Source organism: Canis lupus, chromosome 5 (genome assembly GCF_048164855.1).
Source record: "Canis lupus baileyi chromosome 5, mCanLup2.hap1, whole genome shotgun sequence".
Lineage (NCBI taxonomy): Eukaryota > Metazoa > Chordata > Mammalia > Carnivora > Canidae > Canis > Canis lupus.
The window spans coordinates 40,449,044-40,468,182 of record NC_132842.1 but is presented as its reverse complement, the minus strand read 5'-3'; the positions used below and the strand labels follow the sequence as shown (position 1 = coordinate 40,468,182).

The 19,139-nt window shown below is 35.4% G+C and overlaps 1 long non-coding RNA gene across 4 annotated transcripts in view; it reads right to left on the bottom strand.

The window, feature by feature from the left end:
• The window catches only part of LOC140633586 (uncharacterized), a 144,877-nt gene that overhangs the window by 23,248 nt on the left and 102,490 nt on the right, over positions 1-19,139 (bottom strand). For all 4 annotated transcript variants that reach the window (XR_012031171.1, XR_012031169.1, XR_012031168.1 and 1 more), the window contains one exon: positions 1,636-1,756. This is a non-coding gene — a long non-coding RNA (uncharacterized lncRNA). The remainder of the gene's footprint in view (positions 1-1,635; positions 1,757-19,139) is intronic.

The following is a 19,139-nucleotide window of genomic DNA, read 5'->3' as shown; positions in this document are numbered from 1 at the left end:
CCTTACATGCTGTGTATTAATTCACTTATCCTTATCACAACCCTATGAGGCAGGTACTGGTGTTGCCCCCTAATTTTACAGATGAATAAATGGAGGTTCAGCAAAGTTGAGTAACTCTCTCAAGATCACCTTTAGTCATTTACCTTGAATAAATGACCTGGAAAAATCATTATCTAATATAGAATGAACTCCAAAAAAATCATACCTGTCTTGTAGATTTTGAAAGAAAAGGATGATCTTTGTAAGAAGGATGGAGAAAGTAAATATGAATGCAGCCAAGATCATCACTATTAACCCATCCAAGATTATTCAGTTTACCATGATTGTCTTCTAAGTATTCTTATTGGGATCAAAATGTTTCTCAGTTTAAATATTTCAATGTGAATAATGTTAAGTGTGGAATATAATTTTAAAGGGATTTTAAGGGGACATGCTTGACAGATTTCGAAAATATCTTTTCTTTTTATAGACCAGATCATTGTCACTGAATACTAAAATATGTAAGTTTCTATATGCTTGATGAATACTTGTAGCTATTAGGATCTGTGTTTATAGGACTTAGCTTATAGGACTTATTCCTCACAGTGCAGTATTATTAACTTTCATCTGTTTATTTTATAAGGACTTTTCCTGCCCAAAGATAGAATTCAGCAGAGAGCCATGCAGTTGCACTATTTTAATAGAAAATGTATTGTTCTTAGAAAAACTACCAAAAGGACTTAATACAGGATCTAAGTTTCTCCTCAGTTCACATATGCTGTAAAAAGAATATAATTTGCTAAGAGGTGGGACATTGTTTGGGTTCCCAAAACCCAACACTCATTTAGTTCCCAGCTTAGATATCTAATAATTACTCCCACTACTGTAGCATTCAGTTACATATCCTGGCTGCCCATCAGTCTTGGAAAATCCCACCATAGTCACATTAGATGGTTGATGGCACTCACTGAAATAGAATATGCCAACCCATTCAACCTTATAAACTTCCCACTCTCCTACTGAACCTGACCTCACATCGATTTCTTCTCACAATAACCTGTCTTTCTCATAAATAGACTTCTGTTGGTTTTCATTAAAATAGCTACAAGCCAACTGGATGAAATCAAGTCAGGGAGAAGAGCTTAAAACATTTGCCATCTTTTAACACGCTCCCTGAATGGATGCTTGGGACCTGATTCTTTAGTTGATGATTGCATAGAACAAAATCATAGCACAGTCTAGTTATTAGAATAATAATGGCAAGTCAATATTTCCAGACCTAACTTCTTTAGGTGAGAAATAGTAGATACCATGATATGTCTGAGGATGCAGGACCATAAGTGTTTTAGTTTTGTTGAAACACAGGAAATGTGGAAAATATTAGTCAAAGATGAGGCTCTAAAAGGATGTCAAGGCCAGGTCATGAAAGATCTGGTTCCATTCTAAGGAAGTTGGATTTTATCCATCTATAGTGCACAACTGCTGAGGGCAATAAGCAGAGAAATTATATACACTAGAAAGCCTCTTGGACTTAGATGGTAAAACTATAATCCAGAGCTTCATTATCAGCAGACTGATAGCAACACAGGATTTGGGAACTCATTACTCCATTCTGGACTAGTGGGCTATTTAACTAAAGGACTACAGGGCTATCACCTGTAAAGCAGCTCCACAGCACTGACACCAGGTTTGGCACATGGAGATGGCTGGTTTGGTTGAAGCTGAGAATGCTTGCTGTACTGGGGTTTTTCATTGGAAGCTCTCATTGGAGGGGAGCCTTGAACCAAGAGAAATCAGTTGAAATCGGGTCAAGTTATCATTAGTGAGTTAAAATCACAAGAGTAGCTAATCAACTGTTGTCAAGGAAAATCCCAAGTCAAACATATGGAAAATGAGACTTATGAATCATAGCACCAGCTTGGCTTCAGCCCTCAGGCAAATGAAACTCAATCAGTAAAAATATATTCAGTAGAAACATGACTTGTTCTAATTCTGTCTAAGGCACCTCCGTTCCAGAAGCAGAGCGCCCTCCACAGATCTAAGGACAACTGTTCCTTTACCTCTAAAGTCAGCTGCAAGTTTGATGTTGGTCTGCACCTCTCCAACTGTGCACATATTGGACAAGTACCTTAAATGCTCTAATTCTTATTTTTATCATCTTAAAAAATAAAATATAAAAATAGCCAAATCTGCCTCAGGGGGCTTTAAGCTCCAGGAGGGCAGGGACTATGTCTGTCATCTGCACAGCTGAATCTCTACTGAATAGCACAAAATCAGGCACATGGCAGGCATCTAACAGATGTCTGTGGAAGAAGTAAATGAGTGTGTGAGGAGAACTAAATGTCATAGTACATGATGAAAATGCTTTTTAGGCCATAGAATGCCATATGTATGGTGATATTCTGATACTTCGAATTCTAAGTTCAATAAAAATCCACTCAGATTCACATCAAAACTACATCACATATTAGAAGATCTCCAGTCACATTCCCCCCCAACACCAAAAGGCAACAGTAAACTAATTATTTTTTAGACCATCACATGCATTTCCTCATACATTCTTTATAACGATCATTAAGAAGTAGGAACTATCACAGGCCCAATTTATAGATGAGGAAATCCAGCCTGCGGTAGGCAAAGTAAACTCCCTAAGATAGCAAAGAGGTAAGAAAGAAGTCACACCAAGACTCAAATACAGGTCTCTTTGCCTTCACAGCCCATGATCCATGCTACCTCTCAAATGAAAAATCTTAGATTTTCTTGTTTATTCAAAATATAGTTTTAAAAAAGTCCATGTCAAATTGTCGGGTCCTACTGAATGAGTCTTACTGAATTAAACATGGCATCATATTTATGTCAGTATATGTCTTCTCAACCCCCAAACTCTATAGTTCTTTCTACGGACTCAATTTACTTGGCTTCATCTACATACAGTGTAGGAGAAATGTTGGGTTCTTCATTCAGAGACCTAGGTTTCTGATATTTTTGTGTGTGTGAGCAATTGAATTTTTTATCTATTCCTTTTCTCTCTTTTTAAAGATTTTATTTATTTATTCATGAGAGACACAGTTGGGGGTGCGGTGCAGAGACAGGCAGAGAGAGAAGCAGGCTTCCCGTGGGGAGCCCCATGCAGTTACTTGATCCTAGAATCTGGGAATCATGTCTTGAGCTGAAGGCAGACACTCAACCGCTGAGCTACTCAGGCATCCTTCTTTAAAAAAAAAAAAATCAACTTGAGAGCATGAGAGAGGCAGAGGGAGAGGAAGAAGCAAACTCCTTGCTGGAGCAAAGAGCTCCACATGGGGCTCGATCACATGACTCTAGGATCATGACTTGAACTGAAGACAGATGCTTAACCAACAGAGCTACCCAGGCACTCCTTGTCTATTATTTTTCATTTGTAAAGCATAAAATGCTCCTTAAACAATACCCTTCTCTAGAAGATGATAGCTGGTTTTTTTATGCAATTACATATTTCTGATGGTTTTAGAAGTTGAAGCCACCATCCTAAAAAGAAAAAAGTGAAAATACTGCCTAAAGGTGTAAGATACTATCTTACTACAATGAAGTCTAAGGTAGTTTTTGTACTCTTATGTATAAGAGTATACTCTTACGTTAGGGAAAGTCACGGATACATTTTTGCTGGAATTGCCTATTGTAACCACTTTCTCTCTCTCTCTGCATCTGTCCTCAGCGCTTTTTTTTTTTTTTTTTTTTTTTTTTTTAACTGCTTTCCTGTGCTTTCCCAACTCATTCCTTTACTTCTGGCCAGCTGTAGGTGCTCAAAATGGGGAAGCCTTAGCTTCTGAACCTGCTTTCCCAAACCAGTTCACTCAGTGTTGTAGATCATATTTGAAAACTATGGGAAAGGTAATCTAGTCAAGGGGCCATTCTATTCCAATCACCTGTAGTCAAGGCGGTTGGGCTCATCGACCACATGTGATACTTACCAGCGCAGCACACAGAGGATCTTTAAGAAGGCAGTATCCTCCAGGAGAAAAAGACTGAGAACGCTAACATAAGGTGGCTCTTCTGAAAATGCAATACATTTTCTAATCATTAAAAGAATGATTAGAAACTCTTTGAAAGGGAGGTCTGAGGATGTCATATCTATATATGCTTCAAAGGAGACTGAATCTAAATTTTCAACTTCATAACCAAAGTTAATTTGTCTAAAATATTAGTTTAATGTATAAGCCTGAGGAAGAACCAATACATGTTATCCTTTTAATGCATTTATTTAGTGTAGACTAAAAGTATATTGACCCCAAATGGTTCTATGAATAATGAAAATTACAATTACTAAATTAATTTGGGTTATTTGGCTACTTTACATAAATAGCTGAAAGAAATACTGTCCAAAATACAAGTGCTACAAATATTTTGAATTTGTCATTGTTGTGGACTTGTCTCACATACCTTTACTTGTAGTTCACTTGGTTAGAGTAGCTCAATTATACCTTGTATAAGCTTTATTAAACCTTTTATTGAGGTCTACTTATTTGCTAGCATCCAAAAAAGTTATCAAGAGAAGTGGGAGCTCATCTAACCTTAGTCCCTAAATACTTCTATTTTCTTTTTCCCTTAAAAATTCTGTGCTTCATTTCCTTTACCTGTCAAATGGAGATCCAGCCATTTGGAAAAATTATTTTGAATACCTACTAGATGCAAAGTTTAATACTATCTTTGATGCCTCTTATTGAGACATGTATGTCTTGAACATTTCCATTTTTTTTTTTGGCTTGAACATTTCTTAAGGGATCTGAGTGTCAAGGAGCTAAAACATGGAATGAATTTGAAAAGAATAAATCCTAATGCACACAGAAAATATTGTTGTTTTCCTTTTTGGATCCTGTAGAGTATCTGAGGAAATATAAAAGCCTTTTGATCTTCCGGGCACCTGAAAATGGAAAGCTGCCACAGGAAGAATCAACTGCACAAATAGTGATTAATATGAAATAGCTAATTGGACTGAGCCCCTGGAGAAAGTACAAAAAGCTGAGAGATGGAGAGGTGCATATCGCTCTGTTTATTCTGGCAAAATGAAAGTCTTCTCCCATTTACATTTCTTCTTATTAATATGCTACATGGACTATTGGCATATCCCATTTTATTCTGTTTGCAGGGTTTTAAGAAGGTGACTCAGGGGCAGCTAATGAAGAATGACAAGCACCTAATATCAGTCAAATGTTTCATTATTCCTTTTACATTAATCTCCCCTTCTACAAAGATTAGTTGAAGTGCTTAGCTAGAGAAACCAGGAGGAAATATGGACAGCATGGAGATCAGATTAATCCTGGCCTTTTGAACACAAGTATAGAATTCAGCTGAGTGTTGAAAAAAGTAGTAAAACCAGACTCCATTTGAACAAGAGCAATTTAATCACAACACAAAGCAGAATAGTCTGCATTTGAGCATCCATGGCTTTAATTGAACTCATGAAGAACTGAGTGTTTTATAGATTGTGTGATTCTTAGCTCAAGTCTGAACTGAGATATAGAGAGTCCTGCACTTTCAGGCTGAATTGTAAACTCAGTTTTCCCTTTTAATTTTTTTTTTAAGATTTTATTTGTTTATTCATGAGACACACACACACACACAGAGACAGAGACAGAGAGAGACAGAGAGAGACAGAGACACAGGCAGAGGGAGAAGCAGCCTCCATGCAGGGAGCCTGACGTGGGACTCGATCCCAGGTCTCCAGGATCAGGCCCTGGGCTGAAGGCGGCCCTAAACCGCTGAACCACCCGGGCTGCCCCCCCTTTTAATTTTTTGTAAGAAGTTTTTCTTACTATTTCTAGAAACGTATCTCAAGCACAGGAAGTAAACTGTCAGCAATTAATTATCCATGCTCATTGGACAAAAAATTCTCTGCTCCTTCTCCGAGTTCTGTTATCGGAGAAATCCAGGGAGCTCATCCATGTTTGGACAATGGAGGCAACTTCATGAGAGCTGGGAAGAGCCCTAGAAAGAGAGATTGGAATACAGTGGACTCCGTTTACCCAGATGAACCAGATGGGTACTTCTGTAAACTTGATCCTGTTTCTTTTCCACGGGTCATTAGCCATCTTCTTCTTCTACTTTTTTTTTTTTTTTCATTAGCCATCTTCTTACTAAATTGGCAGGGAGTGCTAAGTAGAAGGAATATTGTTACAATAATACATTTATTGAACTCTTATTGTTTGCTAGATGCTGAAGAACTTTACATCAATTCCTTGATCTAGGCCTCAAATGGCATCACTATATTTTTTATTCTACAGATGAAGAAATTCAGTTTTTGTGAAAAAATACTGATGCTAAAGTAAAATGTGATTACTGATACAAAGTTAAGTCCTTCAGGGACAGAAGATAAATACACCAGTCGCAAGACTTCTCTCTAGTTAAAATTTTCTTAGCCTTCCCCAAACCTACCCTGTAAAATGAATCTAGGCAGTCATGGCATTGTTCTGGGAGAGGGGTGTAATAACATGAAAGGGATTGGGGAATTCTAACTTTGAAGCAAATGAAATCTTTATAAAGATTTCTCCTAACACAATGCTTTAACTTGCATTCAAAGCATGGGCAATATTAACAACAACAAAAAAAAGTCTCTGTTTCCACTGATCAAATGACCGTTTAAAAACGTTATTATCCAGAATGAAAGGGCCAACATTAGAGAGGGAGAAGTATATTGGTCTTTTAATCCAGTTTTCACATTCAGATAGTCTGACTCTAAGATTCTTTAAACCCTTGCCATACAACCTGGGGTCCAGAGAGCAAGAGCATCAGGATCACCTAGAAGTCGGCTAGAGATACAGAATTTCAAGCTCTACTCCAGGTCACAGATTCATAATTAACATTTTACCGAGATCCCCACAAATTTCGCATGCACCTAACAGTTAAATGGCATTGTTATCGGTCATTATTTCCTTGGTGTTCAATCCTGAAGGGCATCAAAATTACTTTAAAGTTTTGTAAATGTCCAGTCTTGCCAACCTCACTGTACACCTTTGGGGTAGAGATGGGCCATATGTAGACTTGCTAAATTTCCCAAGGGATCTTGATATTTAGCCACAGTTAGTTTTGACTTCAGCATTGGATATTTTTTAGATAAGTAACAGAGATCTGACCAAGGATGGAGAAGTATCTCTCAGTAGCTGCAGACACTCTCTGAGTCACATTTTAGATGGTGGCAGCAGAAAATCTTGTGTTCTCTTCTGGGCCTTTACTTTCTCCTCTGAACTTACCGATGCCATTCTGTGCAGTCTTTCATCACATTCTCCTCCTTCTTCCACACTCTTTTTATCCACCCTCCACTCATGATGAGAAGAGAGAGAAATAAGATAGCATGTAGGTAAAGAACAGGCAGTTCTCTTTCCTTTTTGTCCTTCAGGTTCTGTTTCTGGAAAAGGAATGGAGCCAATAAAAACTGGGAAAACCTCCTGCCTTATCCTCCTTTTTTCTTTTACAAGTCTACTTCATGATTTGTGTTTGTTTTTTTTTTTTTTTTCTCAGTGACCAACAGAAGTCTAAACCCTTTGTCTTTTATGTGCTCTGCTTCATCTTTACTGATAATTTCTCTGACCCAGGGTGTATTTTGAGAAGATGAACATTTCAAAAGTGGGTTGTCCAGCAGTCAAACCTATTTACTCTATCCAAGGCAAGAGAGCTAGCTAAATGCCTGCTGAAATAACCATTGCATACCTTAATTCATAAATCACTTATAAATAAGCTTCTCCACATGCAGTAGTTATGTATTTGTATTTGTGTCTTTAGCCATTTGTAAGCACTTGATCTGGAATCTCCTTTTCCAGAACTACCTTATAAGGATCTCCTAACTTGATCTCCTGAAGAACAGAGAGGAGGCATTTAAAAGAAAGAGTGAGCAGTAGTGATGCCTTGCTTTGGCAACTGTAATTTCAGTATTTTGCTTTTCTTCCACCATTATAGGCGATCTCTTGGTGATGTTTATATTAATAACTATGATTTTAATAATCACTCTTTGGCACCATGGGCTCTAGGGCCTCTGGGTGCTGCCATAAAATTTACTGAAAAAATTCACCAAATAAGACAATAAACCCAAATAAAGAATACATAAGCCTAGAACAAAGACTGAAGTAACACAGGCCAACATAATACTGACTTGCCCCTAACAATGCGGAATGGAAGCAGTCATATTTGGGGATGCACTGTTCATTTGAGCATAGGCACATACTCTTCTTGGGGCAATTTTTCCCTAATGGACAGACTCTTCAATAAACACAAAGCTATTAGACATATTTAGTATTGTAATGACTTTGATTTATGTCAGTGTTGAGTTCTATTTCCAGCTGTGTCACTCCTCATCTGTCGCCTGAGATTCAATATTCCTCCTTATTTGTACTTATATCATTGTTGTGAAGGATTAATAACATCACTCATGACAAATCTTCACCCAGCAAAATTAGTTGTTAGCAGTATTTTGTTATTTGTGCTACTATCATCGGAAGCAAGATTTGGGGTCTTAAAATCATGAACCATTTGAAAGCCACAGTCAATCTGATGGGAGGGAGGAAATGATATTCATAAATAGGATGAAAGTGAAATAATGTTTTAAGGCCTAAGAATTGGGTGGAATAGCTTAGGTATTTATGGACAGCTGATAGAACCACGCATAAAGTAACAATCTAAACTGTATTTAAGCAAGCAAACTATTTAATATTAATTTTTTAAATATTTCAATTAGGTATAGTTGACAAATAATACTATGTTAGTTTCCGGTATATAAGAACGATTTGAGAATTGTGTGCAAGATGCAGTGCTCACCGCAATAACTCTAGTTAACACTGGTCACCATAAAAAGTTACTACATAATCACTGACTATATTTCCTATGTAGTACTTTTCATCCCAATGACATATTTATTTTATGGAGTTTGTGTCTCCTATTCCTCTTCAACTGTTTCACATGTAGCCCCACCCATTTTCCCTTTTGGCAACAAATAGTTTGTTCTCTGTATTTATGAGTTCGTTTCTTTTGTTTGTTCATTTGTTTGTTTTTTTAGATTCCCCATGTAAGTGAAATTCTATTTGTTTTTCTTTGACATACTCCATTTTGCATAATACTCTAAAGTCCATCTATGCTCTCATGAAGAGAAAGATTGAATTATTTTTGTGGCAGATTAATATCTATCTATCTATCTATCTATAATCTATATCTATCTCATATTATCTTTATCCATCTATCAATGAACACTTGGAGTGCATCCACGTGGCAGATTAATATTCCATTATATATATACATTCCATTATATATATTATATATATATGTATCCATGTGGCAGATTAATACATATATCTCCTATTATATATATATCTCATATTATATATATCTTTTTATGGCAGATTAATATTCCATTATATATATATGTATATCTCATATTATTTTTACCTGTCTATCATTGGACACTTGGGGTGCATCCATATCTTGGCTATTGTGGATAATGCTGCAATAAACATAGAGGTGTATATATCTTTTCCAATTAATGTTTTTGTTTTCTTCTGAATAATACCCAGAAGAGGAATTACTAGATCGTATGGTATTTCTATTTAAGTTTTGGGAGATCTTCCATATTGTTTTCCACAGTGGCTGCACCAATTTGCATTCCCACCAATAGTGCACAAAAATTCTCTTTTCTCTATACCCTTGCCAACCTTTGTAATTATTTTGTCTTTTTGATACTAGTCATTCTGATCGGGGTGAGATGATATCCCATTGTTTTGATTTGCGACTCCCAGATGATTGATGGATGATGATGATGTTGGGCATCTTTTCATATGCCTATTGGCTAGCTAAATGTCTTCCTTGAAAAAATGTATATTCCCAGTCCTCTGCTCATTTCTTTTTTTTTTCCTCTGCTCATTTCTTAATCAAATTTTTATTTTGGGGTTTTACGTTGTATGTATTCTCTATATATTTTGGATATTAACTCATTATTGAATATACTATTTGCAAATATATTTTACAAATCAGTACCTTTGTTACATTGGTGATTTCCTTCACTGTGTAAGAGGTTTTTTAGTTTTATGTACTTCGAATTGTTTGCTTGCTTTTCTTTCCCTTGCCTAGGGAGACATACTCCAAAAATAATTAAATCTGCCGTTCAAGATACTACTGCTTATGTTTTATTTTAGGACTTTTATGGTTTCAGGACTCAAATTTGGTCTTTTTTTTAATTTATTTTTTATTGGTGTTCAATTTACCAACATACAGAATAACCCCCAGTGCCCGTCACCCATTCACTCCCAGCCCCTGCCCTCCTCCCCTTCTACCACCCCTAGTTCGTTTCCCAGAGTTAGCAGTCTTTACGTTCTGTCTCCCTTTCTGATATTTCCCACACATTTCTTCTCCCTTCCCTTATATTCCCTTTCACTATTATTTATATTCCCCAAATGAATGAGAACATATAATGTTTGTCCTTCTCCGATTGACTTACTTCACTCAGCATCATACCCTCCAGTTTCATCCACATTGAAGCAAATGGTGGGTATTTGTCATTTCTAATGGCTGAGTAATATTCCATTGTATACATAGACCACAGCTTCTTTATCCATTCATCTTTCGATGGACACTGAGGCTCCTTCCACAGTTTGGCTATTGTGGCCATTGCTGCTATAAACATTGGGGTGCAGGTGTCCTGGCGTTTCATTGCATTTGAATCTTTGGGATAAATCCCCAACAGTGCAATTGCTGGGTCGTAGGGCAGGTCTACTTTCAACTCTTTGAGGAACCTCCACACAGTTTTCCAGAGTGGCTGCACCAGTTCACATTCCCACCAACAGTGTAAGAGGGTTCCCTTTTCTCCGCATCCTCTCCAACATTTGTGGTTTCCTGCCTTGTTAATTTTCCCCATTCTCACTGGTATGAGGTGGTATCTCATTGTGGTTTTGATTTGTATTTCCCTGATGGCAAGTGATGCAGAGCATTTTCTCATGTGCATGTTGGCCATGTCTATGTCTTCCTCTGTGAGATTTCTTTTCATGTCTTTTGCCCATTTCATGATTGGATTGTTTGTTTCTTTGGTGTTGAGTTTAATGAGTTCTTTATAGATCTTGGAAACTAGCCCTTTATCTGATACGTCATTTGCAAATATCTTCTCCCATTCTGTAGGTTGTCTTTTAGTTTTGTTGACTGTATCCTTTGCTGTGCAAAAGCTTCTTATCTTGATGAAGTCCCAATAGTTCATTTTTGCTTTTGTTTCTTTTGCCTTCGTGGATGTATCTTGCAAGAAGTTACTGTGGCCGAGTTCAAAAAGGGTGTTGCCTGTGTTCTTCTCTAGGATTTTGATGGAATCTTGTCTCACATTTAGATCTTTCAGAGTGTAGGGATAGAGGGAACATTCCTCAACATCTTAAAAGCCATCTACGAAAAGCCCACAGCAAATATCATTCTCAATGGGGAAGCACTGGGAGCCTTTCCTCTAAGATCAGGAACAAGACAGGGATGTCCACTCTCACCACTGCTATTCAACATAGTACTGGAAGTCCTTGCCTCAGCAATCAGACAACAAAAATACATTAAAGGCATTCAAATTGGCAAAGAAGAAGTCAAACTCTCCCTCTTTGCCGATGACATGATACTCTACATACAAAACCCAAAAGCCTCCACCCCAAGATTGCTAGAACTCATACAGCAATTCGGTAGCATGGCAGGATACAAAATCAATGCCCAGAAATCAGTGGCATTTCTATACACTAACAATGAGACTGAAGAAAGAGAAATTTTTAATGAGTCAATCCCATTTACAATTGCAGCCAAAAGCATAAGATACCTAGGAATAAACCTAACCAAAGAAGTAAAGGATCTATACCCTAAAAACTATAGAACACTTCTGAAAGAAATTGAGGAAGACACAAAGAGATGGAAAAATATTCCATGCTTATGGATTGGCAGAATTAATATTGTGAAAATGTCAATGTTACCCAGGGCAATTTACACGTTTAATGCAATCCCTATCAAAATACCATGGACTTTCTTCAGAGAGAACAAATTATTTTAAGATTTGTATGGAATCAGAAAAGACCCCGAATAGCCAGGGGAATTTTAAAAAAGAAAACCATATCTGGGGGCATCACAATGCCAGATTTCAGGTCGTACTACAAAGCTGTGGTCATCAAGACAGTGTGGTACTGGCACAAAAACAGACACATAGATCAGTGGAACAGAATAGAGAACCCAGAAGTGGACCCTGAACTTTATGGTCAACTAATATTCGATAAAGGAGGAAAGACTATCCATTGGAAGAAAGACAGTCTCCTCAATAAATGGTGCTGGGAAAATTGGACATCCACATGCAGAAGAATGAAACTAGACCACTCTCTTTCACCATACACAAAGATAAACTCAAATTTGGTCTTTAATCCACTTTGAGGTTATTTTTGTGTATGGTCTAAGAAAGGAGTCTAGCTTTCTCGGCACCAATTATTGAAGAGACTGCATTCTCACCATTGTATATTCTTAACTCCTTTCTTGTAAATTAACTATATAAACATATATTTATTCATAAGCTCCTCATTCTGTTCTTTTGCTCTTTGTGTGCCAGTATTATACTTTTGATTACTATAGCTTTGTAGGTTAGTTTGAAATCTGGGATTGTGATACCTCCAGCTTTGTTCTTTAATCATAGGACTGTTTTCATTTTTTTTTCTGGTATTTTGTAGCTCCAAACAAATTTGAGGACTTTTTGTTCTAGATTCTTGAAAAATACTACTGGTATATTGATGGGGATTGCATTGAATTTATAGGCTGCTTTGGGTGGTATAAATATTTTAACAAAATTAATTCTTCAGGAGTGTATCTTTCCATTTTCCATTGTCATTTTCAATCTCTTTCCCATACATCTTGTAGTTTTCAGAGTACAAGTCTTTCACCTCCTTGTGTTTTTTTTTTTTGTGTGTGTGTATGTGTGTGTAACCGTAAATGGGATTGTTTTCTTAATTTCTATTTCTGTGCCTTTGTTATTAGTGTACATAAAAGCAGTGGATATCTCTGTATTGATTTTGTATCCTGCAGCTTTATTGAGTCCCTTTATTCTAATAGTTTTTTGGTGGAGTCTTTAGGGTTTTCTATATACAGTATTATGTCATCTGAAAATAGTGATAGTTTTACTTTTTCCTTAACAATTTGGATACCTTTTATTTCTTGTATGATTACTATGCCTGGGACTTCAGTACTATGTTGAATAAAATTGATGAGAGTAGACATTATTTTCTTATTCCTGATTTTTAGAGGAAAAGTTTTCAGTTTTTTACCATTAAGTATGACATTAGCTGGATTAGTCATATGTAACTTTGTTATGTTAAGGTATGTTTGCTCTGAATCTATTCTGTTGAGAGATTGTATCATTGACAGGTGTTGCATTTTGTCAAATGCATTTTCTGTATCTTTTGAAATAATCATATGATTTTTATCATCCATTCATTTATTTATTTGTTTATTTATTTGAGGGAGATGGGAGAGGAACAGAGGGAGAGTGGAGAAAGGAATCTTAAGCAGGCTCCATGCCTAGCATAGATCCTGACACGGGGTTCAATCTCACAACTCTGAGATCATGACCTGAGCTGAAATCAAGAGTCAGACTCTTAATTGACTAAGCCATCCAGGTACCCCATCCTTATCTTTGTTAATGTTGTATATATCACATTGATTGATTTGCAGATATGCAATCATCCTTGCATCCCTGAAATAATTTCCATTTGGTCAAGGTCAATGATCCTATATTTTGAAATTCAATATGCTAATATTTTGATGAGGATTTTTGCATCTATGTTCATCAGAGACATACATTTGCCTGTAGTTTGTTTGTTAATTTGTATATTTGTCTTATTTTGGTATCAGGGTACTTCTGGCCTCATACACTGAAATTGGAAGCATTTCTTCCTCTTCTATTTCTTGGAATAGTTTGAGGAGAAAGGGTATTAACTTTTATTTAAATGTTTAGTAGAAATCACCTGTGAAGCCATCTGGTTCTGGACTTTGTTTGTTGACAAGTTCTTTGATTTCTCATCAATTTCATTACTAGAAATGGATCTACTCATATTTTCTATTTTTCATAGTAGTCTTATAATCCTTTATAATTCTGTGGTGTATGTAGACTTTAACTTTTCATTTGTTTCAGATATTATTTTCATCCTGGAAAAAGGTTTATTTATTTTGTTTATCTTTTCAAAGACTCGGCTCTTGATTTTTATGGATCTTTTCTATTGGTTTTTGTCTCTATTTCATTTATTTTACTAACTTCAGGCTTTAGTCTATTTCAGGTTCATTTAGGTGTAAGGTTAGATTGCTTATTTGAGATTTTTCTTGTTTCTTGAGGTAGGTTTATATTGCTATAGACTTTCTTCTTAGAACTACTTTTATTACCTCACAATGATTTTGAACCATTATGTTTCCACTTTATTTACTCTTGAGGTACATTTTTATTTCCTTTTTGATTTATTCATTGACCCATTTTTTTGTTTCATAGCATGTTGTTAGCCTGTACATGTCCCTTCTACCCCCACCCCCCTCGGTTTTTCTCTTCTTTTTTTGTGACTGAATTTTAGTTTCATACCCTGGTGGTTGAAAATGATGCTTGATATAATTTCTGTATTCTTAAATTTATTGATCCTAATATGTGATTTATCTTTAAGAATGTATCATTTGCACCTGAGAAGTATGTGCATTCTGCTTGTTTGGGGTGGAATATTCTGTATACATCTTGTAAGCCCACCTTGGTCAAAGGTGTTATTGAAAACCACTGTTTCCTTATTAATTTTCTTTCTGGATGACTAATCCATTCATACAAGTGGGGTGTTAAAGTCTGCTTCTATTATTTTATTACTCTCAACTTCTGTGTTAATGTCTCTTAATATTTTATATATATTCTCTTATGTGGAGTGCATAGATATTTACAATTGTTATATCCTCTTGTGGGATAGATCCCTTTATCATTATTTGTTTTAAAGTTTATTCTGTCTAAGCAACCAATGAGCAAATGAAGAAATCAAAAAGGAAATAAAAAAATACATGGAAACAAAATGGACCAAAATCTTTGGGACACAGGCAGAGCATTTCTAAGAGGTGATAAAGACTTCTAAGAAACAAGAAAAATCTCAAACACTTTTAGCCATACACCTAAAATTGGAACAGAAATAAACAGAGACTAAAAAACGAGTTAGGTCTTTGCAAAGATAAACTAAATTGATGAACCTTTAGTTAGACTCCTCAAGAAAGAGAGAACCCAAATAAATAAAATCAGAGGTGAAAGAGGAGAACATTAACAGATGCTACAGATGTAGAATTACAAGACTGCTATGACAAATTATATGCCAACAAACTCAACCTAGAAGAAATAAATTTCTACCAATATAAACTTTTAAAATCAAATCAGGAAGTAATAGAAAATCTAAACCAGATTGATTACTAGTAACAAAATTCAATCAGTAATCAAAAAACCTCCAACAAAAAAAATGTCCAGGACCAGATGGATTCATAGGTGAATTCTACCAAGTATAAAAAGTGTTATTGTCTATTCTCCTCAAACTATTCCAAAAAATAGAAGAGATGCGTATTCAATGAGACCACTCTTACCCTGATGCCAAAACCAAACAAAGACCCTTAACAGGCGCTATTTCTGATGAACAAAGATATAAAAATCTTCAAAAAATATTAGCAAATTACATTCAGTAAAACATCAAAAGGATCATTTACCACAATCAGGAGGAATTTCTTCTTCAGACACTAGGACAGTTCAATATTTTTGCAAATCAACCAACACAATACCCCATGTAATCAAAGTGAAGGATAAAAATCATATGATTATCTTAAGAAATGCAAATAAGCATTTACTCATAATTTAACATTAGTTCATGACAAAAACTCTCAGCAAAGTAGAGTTTAGAAGGCATATGCCTCAATGTAATAAAAGCCATATATGATAAATGCATAGCTAATATCATCCTCAATGTGAAGAAATAAAAACTTGTCCTCTAAGATCAGGAAGTAAACAAGGATTTCTACTTTCACTACTTTTATTCAACATAGTATTAGAAGTTCTAGCTGAAGATAATAAAGTAAAACTATCCATTTTTAGATTATAACATATATAGTAAACCCTAAAAACTCCACCAAAGACATATTAAAACTACTATATAAATTTAGTAAAGTTGTAGGACACAAAATTAATATAGAGAAATGTGTTGCATTTCTATACACTAATAACAAAGCAACCATAAGAGAAATTAAGAAAACAATCAACTGCAATGGAAAGAATAGTATCCTTAGGAACAAACTTAACAAAGTGGATGAAAGACCTATAACTCTAAAAACTATAAAACATGATAAAAAATTGAATAACACAAAAAAATGTAAAGACGTTCAGGTTTATGGATTAGAAGAAAGATATTGTTCAGATGTCCGTACTACTCAAAGTAATCTACAGATTCAGTCAATTCTTATGAAAATACCAAAAATATTTTTTTACAGAACTAGAAGAAATAATCTAAATATTCATGGGGAACCACAAAAAACCCTGAATAGCCAAAGTAATCTTGAAAAAGAAAAACAAAGCTGGAAGTATCATAGCCCCAGATTTTAAGTATAGTACTGTTACCCAAACAAATCTAAAATAAAAAATAAACATTCAAAAACAAATAAAAAACATGCATAGATCAGTGGAATACAGTAGAAAATCTAGAATTAAATCTAATTAAATCAGTCTATGACAAAGGGGGCAAGAATATACATGAAAAGACAGTCTCTTTAATAAATGGTGTTGGGAAAACTGGATGGCTGCTTGCAAAAGAATGAAACTACACCACTTTCTCATGCCATACACAAAAAGATAAACTCAAAATGATAAGGATCTAAATGTGAATCATGTAACTATAAAACACCTAAAAGAAAACATAGGCAGTAATTTTTTTTGATAGCCTTAAAGTAATTACTGATAGGTATACCATACTTACTGCCATTTTGCTGATTTTTTTTTTTTCTGACTGTAGTGTAGTTCTTGTTTTTGTTTTTCCTCTTGCTATCTTCCCTTGGGATTGATGACTTTCTTTAACATTATACTTGGATTCCTTTCTCTTTATTTTTTTTTATCTATTGTAGGTTTTGGTTTGTGGTTATGATGGTGTCAAATATAATACCCCATGTATATGGCAGTCTATATTAGGTTGATTGCCTCTTAAGTTTGAACACATTTTACTCCTTCTCCAGGTTTTACATTTATGATGTTATATTTTACATCTTTCTATTTTGTGTGCCCCTTGACTAATTTGCATATATATAATTTATTTTACTACTTTTGTCTTTATATACTAGCTTTTCTTTTTTCTTTTTAATTTTTTTAATTTTTTAATTTTTAATTTTTTTATTTTTAAAAATTTTTTTATTTTTATTTTATTTATTTATTTATTTTAGAAAATATGTTTTTTTAATATTTTATCTTCTCTTTGCATTTATAACATAATTCACTTAAACAATCACAGAATCCTTTTCTTCCAACGCCACAAACTGTGTTACAAATGAAAGCTGGTACTGCTGCTTATCAAAATATACAAGACAATTGATGTTTTATATAAAACCACTTTATATGTTAACTTGCTCCCAAAAACCTTTTTTTTTTTTTTCTTTTTTGGCCTGGTTAAAAAAAAAAGGTTGTTACAAATATTTACAGCATCTTCTTCTTTTAGATGAACATTCTTATAAACTGAAAAAGGGAATTTTATGAACAGACCACATAAAACACAAGACAATGTCAGAGGCTCCTAGCTGTGTTATTTTTTTTTCTTAAATACAGTACTGAAAATGCCCATCAAACCCTTGTCATCCTAATCCATTCTGTTCACATTTATACTCCCATTTTCTCTAAGTAGTCTATTCACCAATAGGAAATAGCAAAGGCCGCTTTGCACTGGTCTTCTTTCAGAAAGGAGCTTGGGAAAAAATGCTTAACGAGAGGAGTTAAAACCAGAACAGTAAGTCTTTGGTCAGAGCAATGAGGTGACATTTTGATGCAAAACTTTGCTTGGTCAGCAATCTATAATTAGTACTTTCTGGATGTGGGATGAATTTTTAAAAGATATGGGTAACAATGGTAAGGGGAAAAAAGGCCAGAGCATTTTTTTAAATGACATCAAAAATATCTATTTAAATATTTGTTAGTACAACTACTACATAGATTCAAAAACTGAAAACAACACAACAAAATCTGTTTACAGTGCTGACTTAAGCTTGCTATAAGCAGCTTTCAATCATGACTATTATCACCAAGGTCACTGGACCAGACAAATATCCCTGTTCTCTGGAACATATGCCTCAGGTTACAAAAACTAAAACGACTACCACAAAGATGTAGAGCAGCTCATTCTTGGACCTGCACAATGCTATAGAATGAATATTATGTGATAAAGGCAAAAGTGTAACTGAGACTTCATTTATACAGTTACAGTTCTTTGCTTGTATGAATAGTCTGTGGGATAACATTCTTTTAAAACGATATAGTACATATTTCCTGAAAACCAGAATACTGATACTACCTTAGTCCCAAATAGGAAGAAAAGGTCAATTAAGACTACTGAAGAAGGCACATAAACTTTGGTCCTGTTTTTATATACTAGCTTTTCAAGTGACTGATCTACTACCTTTATTGTACATTTGGTTTTGCCAGTGAAATTTCTCCTTTCAAAAATTTCTACTTCCAAGTATGACCTTACGTTTTCCACATAAAGAAGTCCCTTTAACATTTCTTGGAGGGGTGCCAGTCCTGACTGAGGCTGCCTATAGGCTGTGGTAGGAGTCACTATGGAGGGGTTCCTGTTGGGGCAGGTGAGGTGGGCACGGTGGCTCTGTAGAGAAATGTCTAGATGGACTAGGCAGTGCAAGCAAGTTAGATGGAAGGTGTCAGAACTGATTCCCACAATTATCTGGTTAGGGAGGCTTTAGGAGGGCAAGAAAAATGGAACCTGCCAGCACTTCCATTCCAAGAGAAAGCTCCTGCAGATCCCTTCCCCTCTGGCGTATGTCCTAAAATTAGTCAATAAATCTTCCTGTATACTCAGACACTTTTCACACTGCTGTTCTTGTGCTGGGTCTCAGGCCTAGTGATATAGCATGCTGGCCCTTTAAGAGTAGAGACCCAGTTTCCTATAGACCTCCAG